Here is an 18,480-nt window from a genome sequence, read left to right as displayed (position 1 = left end):
AAATCAAGTGTTTAAAATCAAACTTTTTGGTTAAAATATTTATAGCATAATTTGGTCTTAAGAAATCCTAATAGCCACAATATTTAAAATAAAATTTACACTCTGCCATGATAGATAGAGGCTAATAAAATATAGCATGTATCATTGAAATATGCTACTTGAAAAAACTACTTTTTAAAAGAATGGGCATTACTAGTGTCATGCAGAAATGCCTTTTTTTTTTTTTTTTTTTTTTAACCTCATCCCTAATTTTCAAAGCTTGTTTTAACACTTTCACCTCGATAAACAATTTACTTCTGTGTGGACTAGAAGACTTACTCTCCCAATTCCTTCACAAAGCACGCTTAAAAGATAAACACTCACTTGACCACGATTTGAACGTATTAACTACTTTCACCAACAATGTTCTGGGTAAACAATGGGTAAAGGGACAATTTTTTCCAAATAAGTCAGCACTTCCTCATTGACAGCATTAACGTTGCTGTCGGTCTTGCCAGCCTACATCCTGGCTCACAAAATAATTGCTAACCACATGAAAACTCTCCTCCAGCATGGGGGTAGAGCCATTGACTACCCAATCAGTAACTGAGCATTTCCCTTTCATACGTATGTGCGCATTTCTGTCAAGTGTTGACTGACACTGTGCACACCTGTGATTCTTCCCAAATGTAAGCCAAATGTCTGCTAGCGTGCACTCATGATGGACATTGCCCTTCAGTGCCGTCTGCCGTTAATACTATAGGATGCACAACAGTCCACACAGATTATGAAACTCCTAGCAGCTGAAGTGTTTTCCTGAACATGGTAATTATTCACTAACCTTTAGCTGGATTTCTAAACTTTTAGCAATAGTATGACTTCTGTGTGTGTGTGTGTGCACATGCGTGTGCAAAACTTTGAATAATGTTTCTATAGTTTTGGTCTCTTCTCCACCTTTAAATGACAAAATTTATCAATTTCATATTAGGAAGCATTATTTTGTGCTTGTTCAGGAAAAACTCAATTGGTTTATCAGAAAGGTCACGGTGCTTTGAAAGCCATGCAAAAGCTTCTGTGGCTGCTTGCCATTCTTTAACAAAATTTGGTAAGAGACAATGCAATAGAAACTGGAGGCAAATTGATTGCTGGTCTGATAAAATCCAATTTTCACATATTCATCACAATGCACTCGGTCTAGCACATACAGCTTCACATTCGCTCTCCACACTGGACCCCTGTTCACCGTTTACATTCAGTGTTGATCTGTGGTAGTCACATGACCGTTTTATACTTAACTACCTCTAAGCACCCGATTTATCTCTGTGCATTGGCTATTATAACACACAATAAAAAATGTGAAATTAACAGATGTAAATGGTATTTCAATATATAAAATTCAATAGTCAAGGCCAAGTGCACCATTAACTGAATGTCATAATGCTGAGATGAACAACTCCTAGGAGCACAGTGATTTTTAAAGATGCAACTAGATTTCTACAAAATATAATAGATTAATCTTAACTTTCAAATTACAAAATGCACATGAACTTAACCTGTTTCCTTGCTCTTTCCTGCTACTGACAGCCTGGGAAACACCAATGACCCATGGTCTGTCTGTGAGCAGCGCGCCCCATGGGGTGTGATTTCGGGATGCTGGGATGGCTGCCTGTGGTCCAAAATAGCTCCTTATCCAACTAGCCTGCTATTCAAAGTCCCCAAGTCATTAGTTATTCCTCCTATGACTTCAAGGTAGCTCTGGCTCATAAAATGCAATGTGAGTTTTATTAAATATCACGAAGTCCACAGCATTAAGGTAGGCTGTAGATAGTGTCTATGTATAAAACAGACACAGTCCTTGTCCTGCAGAGCTCAGGATTGAGACCTTAAATAAACAAACACAAACAAACTGCAAACTACCAGTTGTGGAAATGCTGAAGGAAAGCAAAGACAAGAGAGAATAATGAAGTGGTGGGTGGGGCTGGGGAGGTCCATTTATATTGGTGGGTCAAAGACAAGGGCTTTGTGAGCAATTTCCGTTGCTATCCTTAAAAAGGGGAATACTCCATTGGTTCTTAGGGAGACCTGGAGACAACATCCGTTTTTTAAAAAATATGTTTTTATTGATTTTTTTTTTTTTTTTAGAGAGAGTGGATGGGAGTGTGTGTGTGTGTGTGTGAGAGAGAGAGAGAGAGAGAGAGAAAGAGAGAGATGAGAGAGAAATATTGATTGGTTGCCTCCAGCATCCCAACCAGGGACTGAACCCATAACCTGGACATGTGCCCTGACTGGGAATTGAACTGGTGACCTTTCAGTGCACGGAAGGAAGTCCAACCAACTGAGCTACACTGACCATGACTAGACAACATCAATTTTTTTCATTCTATTATTGTTAATGCTTACTATGTTATAGGCACTGTTCTAGGCTCCGGAGTACAGTCGTGAATGAGACAAGAGTTCTGTTCGCATGCAGCTCTAGTTCAGAGTTGAAATGCTCCTCCAAATAAGAAACGAGAAAAATATAGCTAAAAACTATTTGAAAAGCTTATGCAGCATCATTTCATCAATAATGCAAGAGCCCCATGGGGGTAAGAAATGCACCTTTGCCCAACAACACTTGACTGTAATCAGATTGAGTGTTTTATGTTGGGGGATGGGGGAGCATGTATCAGTCACAACTGGTAATCAGCATTGTAGAAGATATAAAAGCCCAACATGGAGCTGGGTATAGATTGATGACACCAACCATTAGTATCATCTCTTCTGATTGAAATTTGGCCTTTAATGGAAATTTGCCTATAGAGAGAATTATTGATAAGTATATGTTATATTTTTATAACCAATCAATAAATTGGTGTCTGGTCACACATTTGTCTCCAAGGGTGTGTTTAACATGAGCCGTTTACCTGAGAGGTTATGAATGAAGCCTGTGAGGCCGAAGGCTCTGGACGGAGCAGTCAGCCCCAATACCCCTATCAGGGTGACCAGCAGGCTTCCCCCGCGAAACCATGGGCATTCGGGTAAGTTCTCTTTCCAATCAGCAATTTTCATTAAGTAATAATGATGAGGTATTTGGGAGACACCTCTTCAACTCTCCCTAGGGAGAAAATAATGATTTAGGATGTCAAGCAAAAAATGGTTATTTCAAGGTTTATAATCAATTATTTTCAAAAAATTTGCTGATATTCCCAAGAGCTGTTAAAATAGGCTAGAAAATGTAGGAGCAATTGACCCACAACTACTGATTCTATCATAGGGACACAGGCTGACACAGGCAATGGAGTTCTTCCACTTAAATAAATAGACATTTCTCATTTATCCTAACAAATAGGGCCTAAGATTTAAAAAAAAAGGGCAACATTCAGCAGTTCAGTCTTGTCTCTCTTTCTTGTGAAACTGAAAAGAAACAAAATAAACAAATATATTTGAAATTGATGTGAAAAGGACTAAGAATATCTATCATAAACAGTTGAATATTGAGCCCAAAGCTACTCTTTCCAAGTTCAGCAGAAATACACAAGGAGTTTGATAAATACTGAATTATGCTCCAAGGCAACTGCTCATACTTTAATATCGGTTCCTTTTCCTAAAATGTCTTTCCTTCTATTCTAAAATAAAAGTCCATCACCAAATTCAATTCTAAAAAAATACACTGCATAGCTTTTCATCTCAGCTTAGGGAAGAGCTTTTGCTTGCTTTTATACCGTCATCCTTAGCAATTTTTCTCCTGAATGAGAGGAAAGAAAGCTTGAACATTACCAAAGAAACAGAGCAAAAAAAACAGGGTACCTCTAAAGTAATCATGTCAGATATTTTGCATATATTACTGTCAAGTTAAGACAGAGTGTTTAGCCCGGCTGGTGTGGCTCAGTGGTTGAGTGTGGACCCCTGCAACAAGAGGTCACTGGTTCTACTCTCGGTCAGGGCACATGCCCAGGTTGTGGGCCCAATCCCCAGTGGGGGGCATGCAGGAGGCGGCCAATCCACGTTCTTTCTCATCGATGTTTCTATCTCTCTCTCCCTCTCCTTTCCTCTCTAAAATCAATAGAGAAAAAAAAAATTTTTTAAAAAGTGTGTTTGGAGACATCATATTAGATTATGGTAATTATTATGGAAATTTGATTTTTCATTTTATGGAGCTCTGTGTAACCTGGAGAATATTTAACTACCTAAAAATATTGATCTTTTTTCCCAAACTTTGACCTCACATTCGGATCACATGGTTGGGACAGGAATGGATAGTGGACAGAGTGGGGGAAGGTCAATTTAAAAATATTGATGCTGGTTCCTACCCGAGATTTTAGCTTCCTAGTTGATTGTAATCTGCCATCAAAGTTAAGAACCACTGTCCTAAAAAATAACTGTGGTAATGTAACCATCAAAATTCTAGACATTCAAAATGCATTTAGTTTTAGGTTAGGTTGGCAGACCAAACAGAGGCTGCCTAGTTAAATTTGAGTTTTGTATAAACAACAAACACATTTTCTATAGGAGTAAAATGGCTCCTTATGGAAAATTTGAAAACATCATCTGCAATATAAAGAAATGGGGGAAAAGGTGCCTATAATCCCATCACTTCAAGGCAGCTGCTGTTAACTAGTTTTGCTTGTTTCCTTCTTTTTTTTTCTAGAATTGTTTTTACACAATTAAGATCAATTTTCTATTCTGATTTTTTCTCCATTATATTATAGGCATTTTCCATTATTAAAACTACACATCACAATCATGTTTAAATGCCTAATAACATTCCTTTCCTTTAGAATATAATTTATATTGTTAATAATACTTTGAGCCCTGGCCGGTTTGGCTCAGCGGTTAGAGTGTCCGCCTGCGGTCCAGAGAGACCAGGGTTCAGTTCCCGCTAAGGGCATGTACCTTGGTTGCAGTCTGTCCCCGGCCCTGGTCGGTTGTGCGGGTGGCAGCCACTCGATGTGTTCCTTTCACATTGATGTTTCTCTCTCTCTCTCTCTCTGTTCCTCTCTCTCCCTCCCACTCTACCTGAACAAAAAATGGAAAAATGTCCTCCGGTGAGGATAAAAAAATAAATAAATAAATAAATAAATAAATAATAATAATAATACTTTGATAAATTTCTTTTTCTTTTTAAAAAATATCCTCACCCCAGGATATTTTATTTATCTTCAGATAGAGTGGGAGGGAGGGAGAGGGAGTGAGAAAGAGAGAGAGAGAGAGAGAGAGAGAGAGAGAGAGAGAGAGAGAGAGAGAGAGAAACACAATGGTTGCCTCCTACCTCCTGCAGGACCCTGTTGGGGTCAGGGACTGAACCACAACCGAGGTACATGCCCTTGACCAGAATCGAACCCGAGACTCTTTGGTCCTTGGGCCAACGCTCTAACCACTGAGAAAAACTGACCAGGGCTCTTTTCTTTCTTGAGTAATACAATGGACTTCAAACTTTCAGGTGCAGCTGAAGGGCCCCATGCCCAGAATTTCTGATTCAGTTGGGGGGAGTGGAGTATAAATCTGCATTTCTAACAACTTCAAGTGATGCTGATGGTCCAGGGACCACATTTTGGGAATCCGTCCCTGAAATCATTGTAATTAACACAATGTGTTAAGAATTTGCTTCATTAAATTTCTGAAAAACAATGTTTCTTCTTTACATAGTAGGTTATACCTGTGATAATGCAGAGAAAAGAAATGGTAAGGTTTATTCTGGTTTGAAAAGAAGTAGTGATGTCTTTTTAAAGGTTCTCTATGCTCTTTCAGTCACTGGCTTTTGCTAACCCACTTGTACTTATCATGGAATCTTACTGGAACGCTTAGCCATTCGACCTTGGAACTATATCACTATGCAGCTGGTCTCTCTCTTGCTCTTGTTTTTTTTTTGTAAGTCACCTGCTCTCATTTAATTCATTTCCTTTGGTGTTTTCCTTCCTGTGGGAAGTCTCTGACATCTGTCCCACATACTTCTTTATGAATACAAAGGCTCATCTTTTATCTTTTTATTTTTAACTTTTATGAGTCAATTACCCTTCCCCTTTTTGTAGTTGTGATCTTTTCATTCTTTATGTTTTAAAACGACCCTCTGGACTATAATTCTTTATGGCTGCTTAAAAAAAAAAAATCTTATTTTTTAACACCTCTAATTACATTCTGTTGACATTCATATTTAGGTTTGAGCCTAATGTCAAATACTAGAAGCACATGGCTTCTCACCTCATTGGCACCATCATGTGGTGAAATTGTGTATCACATTGGAAAATTGCTGCATATTTAAGGCAGGCTGCCTAATATATCTCATTTTATACTTCAGAGATTAACACTGAAATTTGAGAGGTCGTAAAGAGTTGGGGAATCCAAAATAATTTGGTTACTCTAGTAAATGCACAGCAAAATGGGAGCTTGTAAACACCAGTGATTAAATATGTGGACACTGGTGTTTAATTACATGAATTAACTCAAACCCTGGCTCTCCCACTTACTTATATGAGCTTAGGCACATTGGTTAATCTCCTTGAGCCCAGGTTCCTCATAAATACGAGGATACCAGAAACATCTCCATGAGAGGAACGATTAATATTACGATAACAACAAATGGCCATCAAATAATTCCATGATATTAGCCATGATTAAGTGTTAACAAATCATACTTACTTTTCCCTTTATGTTCAAACCCAGAGTAGAAAGAGTATCAGGAAAGACTTTGCCTGTGATTTTAGAAAATTATATCGAAATGATGAAATATTTTCAGGATGATCAGAAGCAACATGAAGTAAAAAACTGCAAAATGTAGATATTGGGGGTGGGGTGCGGAGGACAACACTTAAAATGCTTTTTCATTTTTTAGAAAAAGAAGAAACTTCTGGAAAGAATGGTCTTCTAAACTCTACTTACAAAGTGAAATTTGAAAATTCTCTGGCTAAACTAACCATAATTGACAGTCAAATAAGTAATTATGGGAGAGAGTAACTTAAAATCCTTTTCAAGAGTTTAAAAGCTTTTTAATATTAAAAATGTCTTATAGTGCCAACTCATTTCAAATGTCTATTAAAGAGCAAAGTATACATTTATAAATCCTTAAAAGAGTTACACTTAGGACAAATTTGGATGTTAGAAATTTTTGTATTTGAAAATGAATTTTAATGATTTTCTTAGAAACATAAGATGAAAACATATTTAAAATCAGTGGGAACGAAGCATGTGGGGTTATTTCGCCCCCCTCTAAAACCATGCGTCTTCATTAAATAGAATGGGTAACCTTGCCAGAACCGGAATCTTACGTTCAGTTTCCAAACTGTGGTTTCCCGTTAGCATCGTTCAATGAATTTTTGTTATGCCATTATGCAAATGTAGCCTGTGCTCATTATCTTTCTACTTATTAAATTCATCAAAAGCTGTCCAGGAACAGATTTTCTGTTTTGTCAACTACACCCACAGTCTTGTTCCCATATTTTTCATCATTATTTTCAGACTGTGATGGAAAAAAAAAACACACACGCAAGAAATGAGAATGATCTCATGAATTTCAAATATGCTGGAACTGTTGCAGTGTGATATTCAAGTACTTAAGAGCCATCTGTGGTTGTGCCCAGTATACCCCAGTCTCGGGCAGTGCCAGGTCAGTGCAGTTGGTTAGAATGTGGCGTTAACACGGGCATGATCCTTTCCTATGTGATTCAACTGGCTGTGTAGGGAAGGAAAACGTCTTCTGTCAACCTGAACTTCTCAGGCCAGCCATCTAAACAATCTATGCCCTAGATTATTGAGATTTGGGGATTTTCCAGAAATCTCTTATTGACTTTTATTTAAATTTCACCGTGGCTAGAGAACATATTTTGTATGATTTGAATCCTTATAGACTAGCCCAGAATATGGTCTTTCTAGGTACACGTTCTGTGTGCATGAATGTGGTCTCTCTCTCCATTTATTTAGATCTTTCATTTCAGCAATGTTTTGCAGTTTCTGAGTACAGCTCCTGCATGTCTTTCATTAAATTTATTCTTAAGTAGTTATAATACTATTATAAATGGTATATTTTTAAATTTCACTTTCTAATTGTTGCTTGCTAACACACAAAATATTGATTTTTTTTTTATCCTCACCCGAGGACATTTTTTTGTTCAGATAGAGCGGGAGGGAGGAGAGAGAGAGAGAGAGAGAAACATTGATATGAAAGGTACATACACATCGAGTGGCTGCCACCCGCACGACCAACCAGGGCCAGGGACAAACTGCAACCGAGGTACATGCCCTTAGTGGGAACCGAACCTGGGTCTCTCTGGACCGCAGGCCGCCGATGCTCTAACCGCTGAGCCAAACCGGCCAGGGCCAAAATATTGATTTTTATATACTGATCTTTTATCCTGTGAGCTCACTGATTTCAAGGATTAATTCTAGTGGGTTTAAAAGATTTTCTACTTGGACAATCTATTAATCTAAAGACACTCTATATGAATCTAAAGACAAAACGTTAATAAAACAGACTTTCTACCTAGACAACTATGAATTGTTTCACTTTCACTTTCTAATCTTCACACCTTTTCATTAATCTTTGCCTACTGCACTATCCAGTGGTTCTCAACCTGTGGGTCGCGACCCATTTGGGGGTCAAATGACCCTTTTACAGGGGTCGCCTAAGACATAACAGTTGCAAAATTAGTTATGAAGTAGCAACGAAAATAATCTTATGGTTGGGGGTCACCACAACATGAGGAACTGTATTAAAGGGTGGCAGCATTAGGAAGGTTGAGAACCACTGAATTCTAGACCCTCTGATACAGAGTTGAATGGAAGTGGTGAGAGCAGACATTCTCCCTTCATTCCTTACCCTAGGATTGAGTATTTCACCAGAGTAGCTATTGGCCTTTTGTAGATGTCCTTTATAAAATGAAGTTAGTTTCATTTCTAATTTTGTGATCATTTTCATCACGAACTGGCAAAAAATGTGTCAAATGCTTTTTTCTGAATTTACTGAGATAATGACTTTTTCTCCTTTATTAATGTGGTAAATTCTATTGTTTGATTTATTAATTGTTGGGCAAGCCTTGCCTTTTGGGGAAAACCCCAACTGGCCATTGCATTTTGTCCTTTTTCTACATTGCTGTGTTCATTTGGCTAGTATTTTGTCTTTTTCCCTCTCTATTCATAAATGATATTGGTCTGTGATTTTTTTCCTAATGTCTTTATCAGATATTTCTAGTAGGGCTATGCTGTTATAAAATCAGTTGAATAATATTCTCTCCTCCTTGATTTTCTCAGTTTCTGTAAGATTAACATTGTGTGTTCTTTAAATGTTGATGGAACTCACCAGTGAAGTCATCTGGGCCTGGACTTTGTAAAGTGGTTTTTCATTATAAATTCAAATTGTGTAACAGATATACAACTATTCAGATTTCCTACTTCTTCTTTAGTTAGTTTTGGTAATTTTTGTTTTCCAAAGAACTTGTTCATTTCTCCTAAATTATCAAATTTTATTGACCTAAATTTATAATATTTTCCTTTTAGGTTTTAATTAGAATCTTTCAACTTCAGAACTACTGATATTTGGGGCCAGAACTGCTGTGGGGGACTGTCTTGTGCACTGTAGAACAATGTGTACCAGCATCCTGGCCTCTTCCCACTAGATGCTGATAACAGCCTCCCCAATCTTGACAAACCAAAAATGTCTCTAGAGGTTGCCAAATGTTCCTTGGGGGACATAATGCCTCTGGTTGGGAACCACTATTTTAATGTCTGTAGGGTCTTTAGTGATCTTTCATTGTAGATACTGGTACTTTGTCTATTTTTTTACTTGGTTTCACTAAGAGCTTTGCAGAGTACACAAAAGCAAGCTGTTCCCCAGATGTGGCCCGTGGATCATCTTGCTGACTTAAGTCATTGATTAACTCTTCTTTTCTAATAAAGGAATGAAAAAGCTATACATTCTCCTCTAAGAATACTTTATCTGTATCCCATAAATTTTGAAATGCTGTGTATTAATGGATATTAGCCAATTAATGGCTATGGAGGGCATTGTTTATCTATGGAGATAACAAATGAGTATTATTGTTCTTCCAACAGAATTGCTACCAAATGGATTTTTGGTTCTGTGAGAGGCAAGCAATGAAGAACAATATTGATGTAACTATGTAATAAAATGTAGTCACATAAATTAAACACACTCTCCCAACTAGTTAATAAATTGATATAAATTCCTACAATCTGGCAGTAGTATTCTTTTTCTCTTCTAGCTAAGAAAAGTCACAATCTGTAACCTGCACGTTTACCAGGACAAGAAAATTACTTTACTGCACCTTATGGAGTATTGGTTTGCTGCCACCTGCTGGGAAGCAGAAATGGGTTTCTAGGGTCCTTCAAGGGCAAGAATGATGACCTTAGAAGCTGTAGAACTTTGCCTAGCCCATGAATCAAAACATAATATAGGTACCTTTGGGCCTGAAAGTATTAAATATGTGTTAACTGACTGTTTATGTTACCAGTAAGGCTTCTGGTCAATAGTAGGCTATTAGTATTTAGGTTTTTGGAGAGTCAAAAGTTACACTGGGATTTTCAACTATGCAGGGGTTCAGCACCCCTAACCCCTGCATTGTTCAAGGGCCAACTATATTATTTACCCAGATCCCTAGAACCAAAATTAACGTAGTGCCATATTTTCTCTACATACACTTTCTGTTTTTGGCCTGGACTATCTGAAAGCATTCTTCTAGAAACTACAATATCATTATCATATCTGAGGAATTTGTTGCCTATATATCTGCTTTCATGTTCAAATTTCTCCAACTGTCCACAACACGTACTGAAAAATCCATAATCCTATACAGTTCACAGTTGCCTTAACAGAGATCAGTCTTATCTTTGTTGTTGTCTTCCCATGATACTGACATTATTGAAAAGTCCAAACAAACCACATTCTAAATTTATCTGAGCTTCCTTACAGATTCAGGCTAACTGTATTTGGCAAAAATGCTACATAGGTGTACTTCCAATAATCTCACAGCAACAGGTTTGTGTTTTCCCCAATACTGATGCAAGAAATTTTTTCCATGGAACACCTATTGACATTTTGCAAAGGATATAGTTTAGGGAACACCTGTACAAGAAAAAAAGGGAAATGCACTGAAGTGTTTAAGCGTTCGTAGACTAACCCTGGCCAGTTTGGCTCAGCGGTTACAGCATTCAACCAAGGGGATCTCAGGTTCAATTCTCAGTCAAGGGCACTTACCTGGGTTGCAGGTTCAATCCCCTGGTCATGCAGGAGACAACTAACTGATGTGTGTCTCTCACATTGATGTTTCTTTCTCACACATTGATCTCTCTCTCTCCCCCTCCCTCCCTCCCTTCCACTCTATCTAAAAATCAATGGAAAAGTATCCTCAGGTGAGTATTAAACAAACAAACAAAAAGTTTGTCAACTACAAAGCAGGTGTGGATTAAAAATTGTTTTAAAATTAACAAAGTTCCTCATTTTCTTAGGTAATATAAACTGAGCTTTCATAAAATGTAACACCTACCCCCCCAAAACAAACAAAAAACCCCACCACCAACTCTATTGCACAGATAACCCCAACTTAAGGAAATTAACTACTCCCAGATTCTGTCCTTAACTGTATGTACTGTGTTCGGGAGCTGAGATGTGAAACCAGGTCTGACTGCTTCCACGCTCTTTCCACTAGACCCTCTGCTTCAATGGGACTTGTTTAATTTTTTGCAATTGACTATTCTTGGCTCTACAATTACTCTGGGGTAAAAGTGATCTTTTAGTCTAAATAATAATGAAGATGCTACTAAATTTTTTTGGTCTATATTCAATAACAATCAACCTATAACAAGTAGTTGAGGAAGGACTAACCCCTCACGAACGTGTGCAATGATTCAAATCATATGTGGGGCCTGGGGTCTTGGTTCCGGATGCTAATTATAATATAACCCGCATTTATGACTTTTTCTATTCGTCATAGCTTGTTCCTTGCTATTACACCAAGCATTGTGGAGACTTCAGTTTTTCCTGAAAATCCTAGAACTCGGGTTTTACTACTTATTGCATAATCTAACAGGTTTTCAGAGTATCAGCTACCGTTCTGCCCCGAAGGGAGAAGGGAGGTAGCCAACTATTTAAGCAAGTTCGTTTTCCTCTCCATTGCAGGCGATAGCCCAGGTGACTTTTCGAAGGTGATGAGCGCGGGTCCTTGCTTCTGGTGCAAGAGATTTTAATCTATACGGATGGGTGACTTAAAAGAAAATCCTGCGAGACTTTCAGCCTTTAAAACCACGCCATGGTTTAAAAACTTGAGCTGTTATTTCTGCCGAACGTCGAGCATTTATTCCAACAGGCTCGACACTGCTTAGCGGAGCCCGAGTCTTCGCAAGCCCGCCAGCTTGTCCAAGTCCCAGGTCTCGCCCTCCACCCCGCACTCATCCCGGGAGCGGAGGGAGGTCTGCGGAGCCCGCGGCTGGGCTCTGGCTCCTTCTCCCGGGCACCGCGGAGCGCCCAGGGCGGGAGGGCACGGACGTGACCACCCTCGAGCTCCGCAGGAGCGAGATCGAGCTGGACCCACAGAGGAGCAAAAGCCACCCGAAAGGCCGCGAGCCGCCCTCCGCCGCTCCACTTCGCGACACTGCTCGGCGCCCGCCGCAGCCCCGCAGGCTGTCACGTTCACGCGCTTCCCGCCACACGCCGGAACCCCGCGGCCACGTCCGCCGGGACCCTGGCCACGCCCCGCGTCGCCACTCGGCCCCCACGCGCCCGGCAGTGGGCGCTGCGCCTGCGCGCCGCGACGAGCGCGGGGCGGGGCGGACTCGGCCGGCGGAAGGGGCGGAAGGGGCGGGGCTGCACTTCCGTGGCCCCGGCGGGTGAGTATGGGGCGGGGGTTGCGCGCGGCGTCCGGAGCCGCGCTAGGCTCCCGCCTCGGGCCGCCGGGGTGGGGCCCAGTCGGCTTCGGGGGCGCCCCCTGGAGGATCTGGGGTGGGGGAAGGAAGAGAAGAATATTGCACTGGGTGACCCTGGGTGTGCGGGATGTGCGGACGGACAGGCGTCGGCAAAATGGGCTCAAAGGGCAGCTTCGTTTGTTTCTCCTTATAAAGGACATGCTCTGAAAACAGTGTTTGGAAAGTTTCATCATTTTGGGCAGGTTTGTGAGCTTATGTGCGCCACACGGTAAGGCCGCTGCCAAACCCGCGAATGGTTAACCGAAGCGCGGGCCCGTGAGAAGCACCCTAGTCCGGTGCAGCGACTGCCCAAGAGGGAAATTAGAGCTCGTCTTGTATGGAATAAAATCCAGGATATAATGGGGTTCAGACAGTACCCAGGTTTGTCAAACACTGTGCGCGGGCATGAGCTAAGCCTTCCAGCAAACGTACCGTATTCAGATCATTTGTATTTCTCATTAGAAATGGAAAGAGAGCCTAAACCAAATGATACTTCTTATTTTATTTTCTTTCTTCAGAGGTGTGCCCTAGTACGTATACTGTGGAAAACAAAAACAAAAAGGCTATAACTTTCCCAAGTTGATAGAGACCCAAAAGTTTCCTGAAGGTCTGTGCCGATTGTAAATTATTTCGGGGTTGTCCAGGAAACCCAGAATATTTCCTTTTATACAGTAAACACTTCACATTGTTTTTTTGTTCATCATAATAAGAATTAAAAAGGACAAACAATTCAGTTCTTCGAAGGCCTGTATTCTATTAGAGACAACATAAACGTGAAAAGTTACATAACCATAGGAAGTGGAAGTCAAGGTTTGAGATATTAAAAGATGTCTAAAGAAAACCTGTATTTGCCATGGAAAGTGCTGTGAGTGCTTGAAACATTTACCTCTCAGCTGATTGTTGCCACGTGGGAACAATCTCCAACACAGGTTGAAAAATCTATATTTCGTATGTGATTTTAAAACTTTTTAACGATATTGGCAATCGATTTACTCACACATCTTCTGTGAGCCAGGAACAGGTAGTTTGTGACTTCTGCAGATTATCACCAGAGTATTCAGAAATAATTGAAAGAAAAAACATTTCTGGAAACTGATGGTCAGGTAAGGAATTAAAACCGGACTTAAGCTTGGTCAGATAGGAGTGGTGTCTTGGAGGGGGGAGGACATAACAGATGAGTAAAATCTCAGTTGGGAAAGTAAGCAGAGATGAACTTGCCTTAGAATAGGTCTGAGGAAGCAAGTGCAGTAAGTGGAAGAAAACTGGTTTGGGAAACCCTACAATGCTAGACTAGATTTTATTCTAGGTCAGTGGTTCTTAAACTCGAACATACATCAGAATCATATGGAAAGCTTATGAAAAGAGATTGCTGCCCACCCCACTCCACCCCCTCCAGAATTTGAGAAGGTCTGGGATGGGGCCTGAGAATTTTCCTTTCTCATTAGTTCTCAGTGGATGGTCTGGGACCACACTTTGAGAACCACTGTTATAGGATGTGGGGAACTGTTGGAGGAATTGAGGTGGATGGTAAGATTGATCACATTTGTGGTTCAATATGAATTTTACTGTGAAGTCCAAGAATGGAGACTGAGAGAGAAAGAATAAGGTTCTTTACAGTTAATTAGCACCTGCTTGATGCCAGGCCCTCCACCAGGCTTTCTTATGCATACTATTTCATTTTATACTCACTGTGACCTTGATGTGTTGGTCTTAATATTTTCACATGGAGAGTAGTAGAGATTGCCCAGGTCTCATCGCTAGGCTAATCTCAGAGCTCCCTAAAACTAGTCAGATTTGGACTAGCGTAGTAGCAGTAGAAACGAAAACATTTAATGGTGATGGAATTTAGGAAAATAAGGACTTCCCACAAAGATTGAAACCTAAAAGTAAAAACTGAGAAATCTGAGCCTTAATTGGAAACGTGATAAAAGGTAAAAGTGGACAGGGAACTTGAGAGTGTTCCCTACATGAATTCAGTGTGTGTTCTGTATTACTCTTATATAACAATGACCTATTTTAAAGTTGCTTGTTTAAAAAGTCATCCTGCTCTCCCAAACTTTCCTGGAAATTATTTGAAAAGGAGAAAGTAAAGCCTTCTATGGGGGTGGTGGGAGATTCCAAATAGATTAATGGCATCTGACAGCTTATCTTCAAATCAAAAGTGATTAGCATTAAGAAATGGAAACACATAGTATAACACTGCATTGACTGTAGGAGCTGTGTTGCACCGTGGACACTGACCTAATGGATTGATTTTGGAGATCCTGTATGCTTTTTCTTGCCAGTGTAGTTATTGAAATTGAAAATATTCTTTGGACCCATTTCAAGACAAATATCCCAAGTCAGACTAGCTGCTGCTGAGCAAATTTTTAATGAAGGAAAACATCTATATATTGAAATCAGACTTTAAAAAGAAAGTCTTTAGAATAAATATATATTTACTTTAAAATCTAGAAAAATGGATGTTTTCAAACATTGATTAACTAAAATAATCTGCATAATGGAGTTATTGACCCATACAAAATTACAGCATACATTCATTCATTTATTCAGTGAGCAATAAAGTTTGATGCGGATACAAAGATAACTCATGCAAGATGTCCAGGCAAGACTCACATTTTTTAAAAAATCACAAAACAGTGTGATCATTACTATAATAGATGTGACCAGTACGCAGTGACAGGAGGTAGGAGTAACAACTGAAGGGGCATGGAATGGAGTTCAGGGAACCGTTATAGAGGAGCAGACGTGAGTTGATTCTTGAAAGCTGAGGAGGAATTTGTGAGACGATTAAAGGAGAGAAGGGCATTCCAATCAGAAGGAACATTACGGGACAATGGCCAAGATGTATAAAATAGTTTGGCTTGCTTTTTCCAGGGCCTGTGTGCAGATCAGAATAGTTACAACAGTACGGTAAAAGTGGAGGAGGGGAATGAGCAAGTTGGAGGGGTGGATAAGAGTATTAAAAAGAGGATGCAATATTTATGTAATGACTGTCTTGGTTGGATTGTAAACTTCATGATGTTAGGAGCCATATTGGACAAAGGTATTCCAAGGCCTAGCACTGTGCCTAGCATATAGTTTGTTCTCAGTAAATAGTTGCTGAGTGAGTGAATGGCAGAATCACAGAAGAACATTATTACAGGTAAGGCAGAAGGAACTTTTCAAATACTTTAAGCAGAGGAGTAATAGTCAGTTACATTTTATGACGATAAGTGCTAGTATGGAAGATGAATCAATAATGGGCATAGAGATGGCTGTAATAGGTTGAGGTTTGTCATTAAGGCTGTGCCCATTGGTAGGTTGCAATCTACACTGAAAAAATAGAGTAGAAAAAAGACAGGGTTAGAGTATGTCATATGTAATAGGGGTAGGTGAAGTTTTGTGAAACTTGTTTTGTTTATATGCCTGTGTGTTAGCTGATATGAGTGTATTTCTTGCTGTGGACTGCGGTCAAAGCTTAAAAGCCATTATAATAGAGAAATGTGGGAATGAGGTTGGAGAGAAGGGAATGGATATAAAAGATATTTGAGGACGGGGAACAAATGTGAATCTTAAAATGCTGCTGTCTGAACCTTCTTGCAAGGGAGGGGATGCATTTACCAACCCATTTCAGTATTTTTCCCCACTTGATGTTTTCCATTGTATTAAGACATTGACATTTTGGTTTATTAGGAGTGGCAGGGCTTTAAGGTATCTTAGTGATTTCTCTTGTATTTTGGTAGTGCTCAACTTAAAATCACAGGATGAAGCTATACTCCCAGGAATAATGGGAATTCATTGAAAAGTTTGATTTGATAACAGGCAAAGTTCTTTGTATTCTTCCCATAAGAAGGCAGGAAAAGATGCTTAGTTACATAAGCAGGTGGGAAGTCCTTCTCCCTACCTTTATGATTTGCTATTCCAGTGGACTTAGTCTGTTGTGCTTGTGACATATACACAAGGAAAGAAAATTGCTCGTATAGGCTGAGTTATATTGGCTTTTAAAAAATGTGTAGACTGGTTGATTGGTTAAATTAATTGGTTTAAATATGTTGTGCTCTTAGTTATCAGGTGTGAATTATTCTCTGTGGAGCAAAAAAACATTAAACATTTTTTAGAAATTTGGTCTCTTCTGTCACCTACTGATACTGTTTGCACAGAAACAAAGTAAATTTTCATTTGGCCCAAGCAAAAACAAAAAAAGAAAGAAGGAAAGAAAAGAAAAGGAAGGAAATAAAAAGATAAAGAAAATGAAGATAAACAGCCTGCTGTCATTTCATATTTAAATGTAAAGAGTTATTTGGTGTTCCTTTGATATGACAGGACACCACTCCTCTTTTTATACAATAATCTGGAGTTGAAACCCATAGTTTTTCCCAAGTTCTGCCACTAGTAAGGGGCCTTGGTAAATCAATGTGACCTTCCTGCGCCTCCCCTGTAAAACAGAATCTCATCTGTGTTGTGAGGCTTAGCTGAGAAAATACATGCACAATATCTCACACATAATAGATGTTCAGTAAAAGGTAGCAGCTGCTGCTCTGCCATTCAAATGGTTCACAGGGTTTGGGGGGCATCAAAGAAATCATCCCCCAGGGAGAGATTTGAAGGTGTAAAAACCTAGGATTATGTACATCTGGATAGCTTTTGGGTTTTAGCAAAAGAATGGAGTAAGCCCTGGCTGGTTTTGCTCAGTGGTTAGAGTGTTGGCCCTCAGATTGAAGGGTTGAGGGTTCTCTTCCAGTCAAGGGCATGTACCTGGGTTGCAGGTTTGATCTACCTTGTTTGTGCAACTTTGCTTATAGTCTTAAATTAAACTTAGCTTCTGAACAAGTTATGCATGTTCTTTTGATACTTTATTTTGAAGTTTGAAGTCAAGAACGTTTCGTTTTCCTGTGTAGAAATATCAAATAATATGGTTATAGCAGCAACCTTGAGTTCCTAATTAATGGGGCTGGTTTGTTTTACACACTTGGATAAAAGCTGTGTAATTTCATTCTGAGATGACTACCTTAGTTTTGCTCCTCAGTTTCCTCATCAGTAAAGTGAGGACAACAAAATGCATTCATCTTGAAGAGTTCCTAAGTATTAAGTGAATTATTATATACAAACAGCTAAAGGGAGGGCTTGGCTCACCACAGTGCCCTTTTTCTGGTCGTGTGGGAGGCAACCAATTATTGTGTCTCTCTTACAATGATGTTTGATTTTTCTCTCTCTCCCTCCCTCCCTTCTACTCTAAAAAAAAAATCAGTGGAAAAGTATCCTTGGATGAGAATTTTTAAAAAAAGAATGGAATAAAATGGTATCATCCTCAAAGAAGATTTGCATGGCCCCTGCGCATGACATGCAAATTCATGAAGTGTTCCATATTTTTAGGACTGTACTATTAAACTTTTAAAAAAATATGGTATCATCCTTTTCCTGTCTTTTTCTTTTTACTTAATGACATGAGAATTTCAGAATCCCAAACTGATAAACCCTGCAGTGTAAACCATAAACTTGTCAGATGGTTGACATGGATTTTTCTGAGAAAGATTTTTCTGCAATTAAATTGTAAGAAATCACTATTTTAAATGTTAGCGGTCTGTTTACCATTTATTAGATGATTTTTATTACTCTCATTTGTTTAGGTAATAT

The 18,480-nt window shown here is 39.3% G+C and overlaps 1 pseudogene; it reads left to right on the top strand.

Annotated features, from left to right (window-relative positions):
- The first annotated feature begins 18,118 nt into the window (after positions 1–18,118).
- Positions 18,119–18,217, top strand: LOC118616630 (annotated as a pseudogene).
- Positions 18,218–18,480: the final 263 nt, after the last annotated feature.

Source organism: Molossus molossus, unplaced genomic scaffold (assembly GCF_014108415.1).
Source record: "Molossus molossus isolate mMolMol1 unplaced genomic scaffold, mMolMol1.p scaffold_m16_p_4, whole genome shotgun sequence".
NCBI classification, from domain to species: Eukaryota; Metazoa; Chordata; class Mammalia; order Chiroptera; family Molossidae; genus Molossus; species Molossus molossus.
Note: the sequence above shows the minus strand (reverse complement) of the source record. Positions and strands in the feature narration are given on the sequence as shown.